The sequence below is a fragment of the Ruditapes philippinarum genome, unplaced genomic scaffold (assembly GCF_026571515.1).
Source record: "Ruditapes philippinarum isolate M1 unplaced genomic scaffold, ASM2657151v2 ctg989_1_1_1_1, whole genome shotgun sequence".
Taxonomy (NCBI): Eukaryota; Metazoa; Mollusca; class Bivalvia; order Venerida; family Veneridae; genus Ruditapes; species Ruditapes philippinarum.
In genome coordinates, this window is record NW_026852943.1 from 162,544 (window position 1) to 177,126 (window position 14,583).

The window sequence follows — 14,583 nt, forward strand, 5'->3', positions numbered from 1 at the left end:
GATCACTTAAATCTGATACAAAAATTGGAGCTGGCAGAAACAGTGTGACGGACAGCAACTTTTGTCTTTGTTAAATAGATATTGAAAATGCATTTAAATATTTTGTTTATCCTTATTTTATCAGAATACCAGCCAACCATATACATTACTTATTTAGAGATACCGGTAAAAGAAATTGTCCGAAGTTTTTCCTATGATTTAGGACAAATGACCTGACTTTTTTTTACAATTAAGGACACCTGTCCTAAGGAAAGAAGATCCAATCTGAATCACTGAAAGTATTTGTTTCTTATCTTTACAGAATGTGCAAACAAAACATTGTTTTAAACAATGTATTTATAGAAACACGTAGGTTGTAAAAATTTTTTATTAGTTTTTAGTCTATTGATTTCATTCAAAAGTTACTTTAATCAGCGATAAAGTGTTTTGAATATTTAGATGTGTAATTTATTTGCCTGTAATTCAGTTTATTATATTTGTTTACTTAATACGTTATAAGTTAAATGTAAATTGTGCATGACGGTATGCACATTGCACTGCAAGTTGATTGATGTTATGACACTAATATAATTACTTTATATAACGATATTTTATATTGTTTATCTTTTTATTCATTTTAACGAAATCTTTTTTACAAATGCATTTAAATGAACAAAGCATCTTCGAGTACTTTAGTTATAAATTTTTCAAAAGTGGTTGATAAGGTCCATTACAATGGCCTGCGCTTGTTGTTGGGAAACAATGTAAGAAATCACTCGGGGTTACTGCCTTGTGTTTATATATAACTGAGCAGATGAACTCTATTCTGTGCAATAAAATACACAACACACTACAAAACAAGATCTGTTTCCTAACTAACTACATTTTTAACCAGGTTTTCAATTTTGAAAATCCTGGTTATTAGATTGGGTATGGCGGGCGGATGGGCGGATGGGCGGATGGGCGGATGGCGGGCGGGCGTCAAACGAAATTGTGTCCGCTCTGTAACTCTTCAACCCTTTGAAGAATTTTTGATGAAACTTCAGACAAATGTTTACCACATCAAGATGACGTGCAGAACGCATGTTCCGCATGGCTGGCTCCAAGGTCAAGGTCACAGTGACATTAACATTGAAAATCCTGTCCGCTCTGTAACTCTTCAACCCTTTGAAGAATTTTGATGAAACTTCAGACAAATGTTTACCACATCAAGATGACGTGCAGAACGCATGTTCCGCATGGCTGGCTCCAAGGTCAAGGTCACAGTGACATTAACATTGAAAATCCTGTTTACATGATTTTAACTTGATTTGGCAGTCAAAGGTCATATCATCTTTGGAGGTAATTTAAAAAAGATATGATATATTATTTCATGTCTACTTTGTAACTTGTTTTTCATTATACAGAATTATCAATATAATTATAGTGAACAAATTCTTCTGTGCTGAACTCGTCCTACATTTCTCAACGGATTTTGTTCAAACTTTCACAGAAGCTTTGTCATCAAGCACCCTGGCACATATTGTCGGGGTTTTGTGATTGGATAGTTTTTGACCTTTAACCAGGTTTTCAATTTTGAAAATCCTGGTTATTAGATTGGGGTATGGCGGGCGGATGGGCGGATGGGCGGCTGGGCGGATGGGCGGGCGGGCGTCAAACGAAATTGTGTCCGCTCTGTAACTCTTCAACCCTTTGAAGAATTTTGATGAAACTTCAGACAAATGTTTACCACATCAAGATGACGTGCAGAACGCATGTTCCGCATGGCTGGCTCCAAGGTCAAGGTCACAGTGACATTAACATTGAAAATCCTGTCCGCTCTGTAACTCTTCAACCCTTTGAAGAATTTTGATGAAACTTCAGACAAATGTTTACCACATCAAGATGACGTGCAGAACGCATGTTCCGCATGGCTGGCTCCAAGGTCAAGGTCACAGTGACATTAACATTGAAAATCCTGTTTACATGATTTTAACTTGATTTGGCAGTCAAAGGTCATATCATCTTTGGAGGTAATTTAAAAAAGATATGATATATTATTTCATGTCTACTTTGTAACTTGTTTTTCATTATACAGAATTATCAATATAATTATAGTGAACAAATTCTTCTGTGCTGAACTCGTCCTACATTTCTCAACGGATTTTGTTCAAACTTTCACAGAAGCTTTGTCATCAAGCACCCTGGCACATATTGTCGGGGTTTTGTGATTGGATAGTTTTTGACCTAATTATGGCCCTTTGTTTTTTTGTATTTTCTGATCGCAAGATCAGATAAATACATAGCTAACATCCACAGTCTGACACAAAATTTCCTAACAGTCCTAACAACGCAAAGTAGTTCTCACTCAAAACTGCTTAAAAACCACCAATTTAAAAGAAAGAATAATTTTTAATGTAGGCATTTAACGAATTACAGTGCATTAAAAGTTTAGATTAGTCAATAGAAATATGAGGTTACAATCACAAATTTCGCGGATGAATATCTTTTTACTCAATGAAAAATGTTCGGCTATTTCCGTAAAGCTTCGGATTATCATGAATATCATTTTAATCAATGAAAATGCTATTTTTAGCTATGCCGATTACCGAATACTCCAGAGCGTAGTACACAAATAAATCTGACTGTCGAGTAGTGGAATATATACATGTCGGACTGTTTTGGCGAGAAGATTTCCGATAAATTATTTTCATCAGTGTTAAACAACACGTTTACCGTGAACAAAATACCTCGAAATTAATAAGGATTACAAACACGAAATGGAAATTCTCAATTTAGAATTACATAATGTATTCGTTTTTATTCAAGGTTCATATGTATAACTTCGCCGTGGTGCAGAGGTAAGCGGTCTCGTTGAGGGTGTGAGAGGCCTATGGTTCAAATCCTAGTCGAGGCAATTCTATTTTTTTCATGCAAAATTCCATATGTAAATCTCAAACTGTTATAGAAGAAAATCAAAACGCTGTCGCTGCGTAAGATGAATTATAGTATATAAAAAAACTTATACAGGAAAGTACATACAGATAGTCAGTATGATTTAGATTGCAAAGATCAGAAAATACCATAGAGCTGCAGCCCTTTGATTCCTTATACATAATATTATAGTGAACACTTCTTCAGTGGCAATTCCTCCTACATTATTCATGTTTTACATTGCACATAGTTACATTGTTTGTTGCTTGTATTTGTATTTCAAATACAACATATTTATCTACAATGGTGATAATTGAAAACCTGGTTTCATGGCATTGCCATGTTTCTTGTTGTAAATTCAGATAGTTTATTGTAGATTACCAAGTTCCATTAAGTTAATCGATACTCTAAATTCTATCATATGTAGGGGGAGTCTTTATAATCAAATTGAGCAACCACCAGAAGTTGCTATGACCGAGTTATTTGATGAAAGTTATTTTTACTAAACTTTTTATTCCATTCTCCGCTTAAATGATGTGAAATGTTAGAATACGCCTGAACACAGTCATTGTGTCTTGCACTATAACGCACATGACTAAATGCAAATATCAAAATAGCTTTTGTGGAACAATTTGATAATACAAGTAATCATAACTCGTAGTTTCTTTAACTCTGACAAAGAATTAAACTTGAATATGAAGGAAAACATATTGTATGCATTAATCTTAATATTGCAGTTTTGTTGTGTCTATTATATCAAACATAAACTTAACAACTGCAAAGATTTATCTCAACTTCTTACAGACATGTGGAGTCCATTCACTCATAAAAGAGTGAAATTCTATCTGTTATGCGAAATCATTTTTCAGGATTTTGCCTTCGACATTAATTTTCCTCGAACACAGATCAACAGTAAAGATACACCTCGCTTTCTAAAATTTCTCATAAAATGAAATTAAACTCATTTGGTTCTTGTCAGAATTGTGGGAGCTTTCCATAAATAGCAGTAATAAAACATTCTATACTCAATTTAACTAAAATGGATCTGGCAGAAAGTTGTGTTCTTTCTTAGAGTGTGATTTTATTTGTCTGTTTTCTTCAGAGAAATGATTTACTTTCAGTTTATATTTCAACTAGTTGTCTTGTATTGACACACGCATATCACTTTCATGTAAAATAAATCATTTATTATATAAAGTGAAATTTCACGTCGCGTAGGTAAAATAAAACGATTGTTAATAAAGGTTCAGTATTCAATTTACAGAAATTATCTTTTTTGTTATTTTAAAATACTTTATGTGACAAACATCACTTCTAACCCACCAAATTTATCTTCGAAAGGATTTTGACACAATTGCACAGTTCTGTTCTCTGTACCTCTCATTTATACAATACAAAATATATTTACAGTATTTCTGTATTTTTTACGAGAATCGTACGATGAGTGTACAATAATCACAGTTGTCCATCATGGATATACTTGATTAAACAGTCTGCAACATATTGTTATATTACCGTGTGGGGCAACCGTAGAATATTCCCACTTTTCACTACTCTAATCTACTTTTTTAAGAGATATAATTCAATTCAATCATTGCAATACATTGACATTAAATCGAAACAGCAAATGCCAGAAAGGCATGTCTGCGGGAAATTGTTACATAATTCACAGATTCAGAAAGTTAGATCGATTTGTCACTAAGAACTGATAGCTGATCTCTAAGGTATTTACTGATTTTGAAGGAAAAGTAAAGTGTGACTGATGAGATTCGATAAAAATGTCTACTCCTGACTATAACAAGTTTTCTGACAAAAATTATAGTGTATTTTTATTCCGTCATATCGTAATCAAATTAACCCTTTACCTCATACAGACGTGTTTTGACGGCTTTTCGACCCCGCCCTTTTTTGAGACCTCAAACAGTGAAAAACTACCCTATTCAGGTAGCAAAGAAATAAAACAAAACCCCCCGGAAATTGGGAGAAATGAAGAGAGAGAAAAAAGAGCGCAAGCTCGTTTTGGTTTGGTCTAAAATGTTTTAAGTGTTTTTTGATGAAAATGAATATATTACTTTGTAGTCTGTTTCTTTCCAACACTTAATCAACGTCTCTAAATAAATAAATGTGTTACATTAAGGTATGTCACGGATACAAAATATAGTTTATTTATATTCATTTCTATTTATGATATAACATTATAATTTATCATAAAAACTATAAAATATCTGTCAATTTTACAGAAAATGTCAACATCTAGAGATTCTACCATTAACGGAACTTTTGAAACAATGATATATTGGCCGTGACAACCAAATAGTTTTTTTTTCTAAAATTATTTTATATTTCCATCCTGACTTAAAGTATCAGCATGTTGCTTGTATAATTCAACATTTATATCAATTTCAGTTAATTCATTTTAAATAGATGTAGAGCCAAGGATAACAAAGAGCGGGGCTTCTTGACCAACTGTTGTATTTTCAGGTTTTTGCTTTTAATTTTTCTGAATGCGTGAACTATCATAAGTAATTCCTGATAGTGTAACGGTCTTGCCCTTCTTATCGACAAAGACATACGGAACTTTGTGTGCATGGTGTCCACTGAGTTAATAGAAATAAATATATAAGTAAAATACTTATAATAGATAAGTAAATGTGTATGAGGAAAACAGCCTATGAAGCTACAATTAATATTATGATAACAATTATGATTTTTATTATGAAATATAAAATAACCATTCTTACCTTCTTCTGATTTATAGAAAATTGCTTGTCTCTTGTTGGAGTGAAAAGCAATTCATGAGAGATAATAGTCCAAGGATCATTCTTCACGTTCAGCAGCACCAGCGTATGTCAAATTCAATCAATTGGAATCAATGTTCCTGAAAGGCAAGAAAAATGATATAATAACACTGAGATGAAGTACCAGACAATCATTAATAGCTGTAACCTTGTTGTTATAATTTAACATTCTAGAATGGCGATCTCTTAAAAAACAGTTTGACTTTTATGTTTGAGATGCTTCTTGCGCCCTGTATCACACTTTTTCATAAGTCTTGTTTGCTGATGCATCATCAAGCTTAATGTTTTTCTGGATATCATAAAAATGATGTAATAAACAACTAGACAATTAAAACGTGATGCGTGTATCAAAACAGCCATGTGGACCTGATTAACACTGGTCATTTACTCATTGAAGTGGTAAATTGTATACAAGTCATCGAGAATGAATATTTCTCTTGTATAAGTGTTACTAAAATATCGAGATAACATTTAAGAATTGTTTCCAGACGACGATCAACCCTCTGTAAAATAACTTTTAGACATTAACCGTATTTCTGAAACATTAAAACGTCACTTAAATCATAAAGTTGGTTATAAATTAATTTTGTCACTTAAATCATAAATCTGGCTATAAATTAATTTCCTTTGAGATTTGGGATATATAAATGCTGAAACTTTATAAAAAAATGTAATGATTCACAGCGCAAAGCCGTTTATAGTACCAGTGATCTTCAGTACTATTCACCGGATTTTGTGTCTGCAAACTGCAAGAGACCGCAAGGAAAACGCACAACACAACTTACGCCACAAATAATATTTATTTAGATTAAAGTTAAGTTTCCTTGTGTAACAGTACTTTTTTCAATTGTTTTTCTTTTCGGTGATCGATCTTAACTGTACCTTTTGGAGAGGTTGAACTGTTAGAACGTGTCATTTTGTAATTGTTATTTCAATTATTACAGCTTAGATCATTATTCATTTAAACTTCAGTACATGTAATCTGTTTCAGAAATTTTTAAACTCAGAACAAAAACCTCATAAATTACTACCGATTTGTTTTTCCGGCATGATAATAGATTTGCAAGGTAATTGGAAATTGAATTAATAGAGCTACTGTTTTATGTAAGAGATTTGATAAATATGGCAATAAAGTTGTTATTTCCACTTTTACGCTTTTGTTCTAAAACGCAATTATTTTTATGATCCCAGTCGTGTAACTACCTAACCTATCAATTTTAGTCTCGTGAAACTGAATATTGGATTCATTGTAGATTGAAGAGTTCCTTGAAAACAGCCACTGATTTAAAATATTACTATGTAGAAGTTAGAAAAAGCAATTATTTACTTGCATGTTATCAACAGACACAAATCGGGTAATTGTTCTTTATGACAAAGTCTATATTCTTGAATACTGAGACACAAGGGAAAAATTATAAATAACACAATAAATCTACTTTATACGTTGCGAAAATAGTTCTTATAATATGATCAATGGGCAGATACCATCATAATACGATCAATTATCTATGATTTATTTTAACACAGATCAGTTGTTTTTCATTCATTGAAAATCGTATCTCGTTAACTTTTCTTAAAAGTTGGAATTCCAGTCTTGGAGTCAATTTATATATTCTTGCGCATAAAATTTTCAATTAAAGGTAAACAGCACGCAAAAATACATCTACGTCTGTTTTTTTAGATAATAGCATGTAAATTATTACTAGACAATCAATTTTGTCATTACGAAATTTACTAAATATCTGGATCGAAGATCTAATTTAACAAAGCACGAATTCTGGTGATTTTTTACATGTCAATAAAGGCTCAAATGGTGTTACTTTGAAACAAAATCATCATTAGTTTACATTTAAAAAGGCCAATGTTATTTCATCTATATTTTTTAGTCATGACTGTTAAAAATAAATAAATAAATAAATAAATAAACAAATAAATAAATAAATAAATAAATAAATAAATAAATGAATAAATAAATAAATAAAAAACAAACAAACAAATAAACAAAACCGTTTAATTTTCACAGCATCCTTACTGATGCAAACACCTTGTCATGTCAATGACAACTATCATTTCTTATGCTAAACACGCAAATGAGCGACTTAAGCAATCAACTTTCAGTAATTTATTAAGAATTATTTACTTAGTAATGATAGCACTAGTCCATTATTTGATATAACAATGTTACATATAAAAATTGTAAATGAAAAACAAGGATGGTTTTTAAGTGTGAACTCCATTTACACAGGTCGGATAAATTTTTACAAATAAAGAATTAATGTCCATAAAGATTTATCAAAATAACACCATACAGCATGTTAACAACATTCTATTTTAGATAATGGTTTGGTTAGGCCTTAAAGCATTAAAGAAAAGTTAATCCTCACGTGGCCGAGGGTTTGCTTTAAACGGTTAAGCATCAGCATTGCAGCCACTGTTCGTAAGAGTTTAGACCCCAGAAATTGCATTAAGCTCGTTACACCACAGGTTATCCAAAATCATCTTTCCTATTTCGGCGCAATATGACCTTTATTCTGGTGGTGCGCGGTAAAAAGAGAAAACAAGAACCCGAAAAGTTTACACAACTGTGTTTGGTTAATCTTTAAATTAGCATTCATTTTACAATTTGATTTTTGGGCGACTTATTATTATTTACTACGTTCGCCTCAGTATCTTTACACATATTGGTTATGTTGAATGGCCGTAATAATGAGTTTGAATAAGTACTCTTCTTAATTTAAAATCCCCAATCATCTTCTGACAAAAAGGGAAATTAGAAGCGGCCTTTGTTTGAATCTTGACAACTGTCAGAAGAAGCAGAATGTATCCCGACAGGCGAGTTCATTTGTCATTTTTAGATTATATGAGAAATTATCCATAACTATACCATAACCATTAATACTTCAGTCGCTATATCGAGACTTATCTCAGGAACACTGCAAGTAAACAACTACTTAAGCTAAATATCATTACTCAAAATGGATAAACACCATTTACGCCTAAATCAAGACATTCGTTTAAATGTCTTGAGAATACAAGAAAAGTTCTGTGATCTAAAGATTTATTTAAATTTGAGTTTAAAAAAGTTGTCAAACCTATTTTGGAAATAAGTGTATTGTGTAAGTTCAGTTGTTTTCTGCTTTCGTTAGGGATGTTATATTTTGTTTTTGCATGTGACATCAATTTTTTCCCTCTATAATCTTATTTGTCTTATGGAGTTTCTATGTTTTTCTTTGATATTTTTTTAAAAGCTGTCGATTTAGTTTATCTTATAATACAGTGCTAGAAACTCGTTCCTTATATAATGCTAAATAACAGTAAAGATGTCCGAGTTTCGGGTAACTTTAATAATTGTCTTTCCTAATTGCAACAACGATTTCTTTACCAAATTAAAAGTTTCATTTTTGTCCTTTTTAGATGGAAATATTTAAGGATAATCTTAGAGAAAATGTTTCATATGTTCATATTTTTCTTTTCTCGAAACTTAAATGTATCCAAATGTTTACGCCAAATATAAAAGACTAAACAGAACATATTAACTTAAATGTTTTGATTATATTAAAGTGAAAGCCATTTACACGGAGAAAGCAGCTGTCAAGATGTTTCCAAAAAAATGTCTTAATTGTATTTAAAACAACAATTAATGTAATGGAGTTGACAGAGGACATGTAGTTCTAAAGTGTTTTAATCTTACTTAAAATGCAGCTATTTTTGAATCTTGTTTCTAGGAAAGTCAAGGAATCTTGTTTTGTTTGAATTACGTAATTTTAAAACCTTACTAAGTTCTTTCTAAATGTGTTTATGCTTTAATTGATATAATATAATAAAAACAGCAATAACCAACATGGTAATGACAGGAATAAGAAAAATGAAACAAGGACAACTCTATTTAAATTAATTTCATCATCGCAGAACATTTTCCTGTATCAATCTAAATTATAACACTTATTCGTATTCTACTAATATCCTTAAATGTATTTTATATATTTGTTAATACCAGGTATTATAGAAGAATATTTAAGAAATTTATATATTTTTTAATGAAATAAAATGCTCATATTAGATGTTAGCGTTTGCCATCTCTTTATACACACATTCGAATTGTCTTGGATATATATTTTATTATGTCGTGTCGATAAATTGATGTGGTAAATGTGTTGTAATTTGCAACTGTATGACAGTGATAATATGTAATGGGGAATTTAATGTCGCTACAGCAGTAGATCGATCGATATACTTATGAACTCCTTTCTAACTTCGTCAATAGAAATTATTTTCTAAAACATTACTTTGAAAATCCGAGGTATAAATAAATGTTGTTATAAATAAATCATAATATTGTTACTTCGTTCACGACATAACTGGGCAGAAATACTAGCAGACAGATGGCTGCCAAATTTTAGTATAACTGGTTTATGCTCTGATGAATATATAAATGAAGTCTGTTTTCATCGCTTAAGACAAGTTATGTATTTTCATTTCCCGAGCCGGTCATAACAAGCTGTTAACTACATTAATACATATCAATCAAAGCCCGAGGTCCTGACTCATGAATTATTCAGAAAGCAACTCTCCCCATAACACAAAATAATCTTTCATGCTAATATTTGTATCATCGTCCCACAGTAAGTTACAAAATAAAGTTGCCAGGCTCTCATTTCCCAGTTTTATGTATCGATACACGCAATGTTTTTATATTACAATCAATGCAATCAATGAACATTGTCGCCTTTTGATTTTTTACGAACATTTTATTTTTGTACTAAGAACAAAACTACTGCAAACTTTATAAAGATAATACAAATACAGTACTTTGTTGCATATTTGAATGCTCATCACATGCGATCATTAAACATACAAGAAGACATTTTTATCATTAACATTTCGCCTCTGTGATATTCTTTACCAGAGTTTTTCAAATAACCTTTTCAAATTTTTCAATGGCATACATATGTTATATAAAACAGCAAATATAGAAATAAACAAAGCATAACGCTTATGGACAACTGTTGCCGCAATGCCTTATTTCAAAAGTGCATTTCATTTTTTTTATTTCAAGCAGGAGAGCAGGTATCTTGGTTATTATTTCCTTGAAAGTTTGAACACGACTGTTTGAAAACAGACATTGGGGATATAATTTCCTAATTTTCTAAAGAATGAAATATATGATTTTATGTTTTCTTTTCAGCTTTAAGTCCATTCACTTCTTAAAAAGCGGCTGTACAACTAGTTGACTGTTAAAAAGGCCAACTCTTTGAAAGTTTTAATGTATTATATACAAATGGAATTTATTAGTATTACAAATAAAATTGACCCAGATTTGAATGTTTCCTATATCGGTTTAAACATTACATTTAGGTACTCATATATGAAAATAAACCAGTTTGGGTTGTCTCTTGTCGTTTATTTTACAAAAAAAACCTCATGTAATCCAACAAATTTACGTATAGACTGAATTGCAACAGAAGGAAGCCCCTTTCCCATCTTTGAAAACAGTATGTGTTTGTTACCAGTCAATAGATATAAATGCACTAAAGCTCCAGGTACTAGGGCTTAACGTGACGTAAGTCAATAACTAAGTGCGTGAGTGAATGAGTGAGTACATGCGTACCAACTTTTACCAAAGCCGTGAATCGCAGTGATACAGGTAATTATTCAAAGTTGTATTTTTTATGATAAAACAAAGACAACTGATGAACTAATTTTCAAATGATGAAATTTGTTCTAAATACCCTGCATAAAATGTTTACGATCAATATTATCAAAGTATTTTATTTAGATATTTGACTTATTCTTATACAGACGGTTGAATCCATCAGGCAGACATTTTTTAACTCCCTATTAATTTTGGTAGATCAACTTTAACTATGCATTGCTGTAATTTGACACATTACAATTCATTGGAATTTGTGCATCCTTCTCACTCCTCCTACTACAATATAGAAATAAAGAAATAAAATGGGATTATGGCCCTCTCTTGCAAACATAGAGCGAAGCATGAACCATATGTTTCGCTTAATTGTGTTATATGGACTTCTGTCTCCAGTTTTGTCCTTTTAAAATATATTTACAACGGCGAAAGTGAGATAAATGAAACTTATGTATTTGTACATTATTCAAATATCTATAAATAAATTCATATTTGTATTGCATTTTTCAAAATAAGAATCCCTAAAGAAAGCCCAACACGTCACAATTGAAAATGTTGCAGGCTCGGTTTTCAAGAAAGTAACAAATCGATAAGAAAATAGCATCACATACCTTTTTCTGTTTGAATATATTCCTGTTTAAAATTATGTCTGGAGGCTTAATATTGTCATATACTGTTAGTATGAAATTAACTTTGGCAAATATTTTGAAAAAGTCCTAACATTATACAAATGAATGACAAACTTTTCTAACCATTCTGATTGAGCACGTGTTCAGATTAATCAATTAATGTTGAAAATACTGTCTTATGTCAATTAAAGTTCTTTAATTAATTACACAGATAATTACTCTTACTTATGTTTTCACCAATCATGTGATGGTAATCAGTTTGGTATTCTTACGAAATTGATTATTAGAATAAAAACCATTTGTAAATTTTCACCAAAATCTGGAGATAAAATATTTCCAGCAAATTTTTATAACGTGAAGTGTTCTACACTTCATTTAGAACCATTTTAAACAATACTGTAGTACAAACCCTATAGCGTTTTATTGGAAACCAATACGATCAGAGACTTGATTTTTGCTTTAAGTGATTGCCTTAAAAACGTCTGATTTCTTTTACAGCAAAATTTTAATAAATTACTGTAAAATAACAGTTTTAAGTTCAATAGAGCTGCTTTTACAATTACATGGCAGCACATTTTATTTTTGATAATATTTTTGCTGGATAATTACTTCCATCGTTTTCTTGATTTTTTTTGTTATGAAATTACATGGTTTTTGTAAGTAAGAATGCAAAAATGCCACGAGAGGAAATATAAACATGTTTTGAATAAAAGTAATTTTTGTTTTTCATTTTGTCTGATGCCGTTTTAATAAAAAAATATAGAGAAAATAGATAATACAAAATTATATAAGAGATAATTTCCAGTATATTACAATGTTATTATGCTATTTTACTTTTGAATTCAAATATTGTTTTGTGATAATTAGCACAGGTATTATATTTTGCAAAAAATAACAATTTATTGTGACGCAGTAATTTAAGCGTATGCAAGAAGGGCTGTTAAGTAAATCAATCCCATTTTTATATGCACCTTTAATGACGAAATAATCACAAAATTTCATTTTATTTGAAAGACCGAAATTGCATATAATATTTTTTTATTTTTGATCATATTTAAATTATAGCTCATGGTCAAATGATATTAGGCACTTAACTCTACAATGTTCTTTCACAATAATGCACCAATACGAATGATTTAAAAATGCTTGAAAATTAAGCATGAGCGACTGTTTTATATACGTATATGTAACATTACACCTATTTTTCCTTTGATTTTCCGACGAACAAATCGATCATGTATAATGTTAACTGAAATTATGCGGTAATATTAAAATAAGAATATTTACAGTTTCCTATTCTTTAAACACTTGAAGATTACCGTAAATGTCTTGCAAATACTAAACAACAACATCTGTTTCTGAATAAATCATCCAAGGAATTAGTAATGTCATCACTTTAAAATGCCATATATAGGAGTATTTATCTTATATCAGCAAATTCTGTGAAACCATACATACATTTAAAGAAAATGGACCCCCATCCAAGCTTTAGTGTACTCTCCTGCGCATCGGTCGAATGTTCCACTATCGCTCACTTCTTACCTCTGCTAAAATTGTAGGTTCAGACCGATATTTCTATTTTTAGACAGGAAAATCCGTGTCTACACTTCAGCCAATCAGTGACTAGCTTACTTGTAACGAATTGTCACATACCTCAATTTGACGCACTGTAATGTAAACAATGCGTGTTCATTTGTACTTTACTTAAAATTGTTTGTTTTAAACGACCAAAATGGTAAATTCGCGATGATATATTATTTACGGATAGTCAATTGTAATGGAGTCTACGTAAACGATAGCTCAATACGAATAATGGTCCGCATATTCTGGCTGCAAAAAAGTCCAAGTCAGGCCGTTAAAATTATTTTTCTTATATTTTCTCGGATGACCAGTAGCATTCAACCAATCCCTCGAAAAACAGCAATTCTTATATACAAGTATGAATAAAGCGGAAGATGTGCAAAATGACATACATACTACATACAGATATCTGCAGACTCAACCAACACTATTGTACACATCAATAGTAAAACTGCATTGGTTACTCATTTGAAATTCAGCTATTCTACTTAATAATATTGTAGTCAATCAGGAGACTACCACAGCAACCACAAGCTTGTCCAATGTTTATAATATCAACAAGGGCTGTCAATAGAACAGTTGTTCTATTCAACTATTATCAGAATTTGATGGAAAATGTTTGAATTAACTAAGGAATATTTCATTTATTTACATATAATGTTCTCATGAGGCCATATTTCATTTAAAATTCCCGAGTTATGAGCCTTTGACAGTGACGCCCAAGGTATACTATTATTAAGTTTCAAGAATAATATTGCAGGTAAAACTTTCACCTGTATTAAATCAGAAGTTTTGAGGGTCATGCTTCTGTCAAAATCCATGCTAAAGTTACTGGCCTTGGAAAGTGATCCCAGAGTGTGCAAAGTCTTTTACACATGAAAGAATCCAATGTTCCTTGCGGATTTCAAACCGAGGTGAAGTGCAAGCCATTAGTTGCACGAAAAACATTAAGATGTTACACTGATGAAGAATTCCAGATGTAAAGGATAGTCCCATTTTTCTTCAAATATTTAAGCTAAAAACAATAAATGCACTG

At 31.1% G+C, this 14,583-nt stretch overlaps 1 protein-coding gene across 1 annotated transcript in view; it reads right to left on the bottom strand.

Annotated features, from left to right (window-relative positions):
* The window catches only part of LOC132728908 (alpha-mannosidase 2-like), a 40,709-nt gene extending 34,923 nt beyond the window's left edge, over positions 1-5,786 (bottom strand). Inside the window, exon 1 of the mRNA XM_060714639.1 lies at positions 5,634-5,786. The gene's annotated coding sequence lies outside the window, so the exon portion shown is untranslated. The remainder of the gene's footprint in view (positions 1-5,633) is intronic.
* Positions 5,787-14,583: the final 8,797 nt, after the last annotated feature.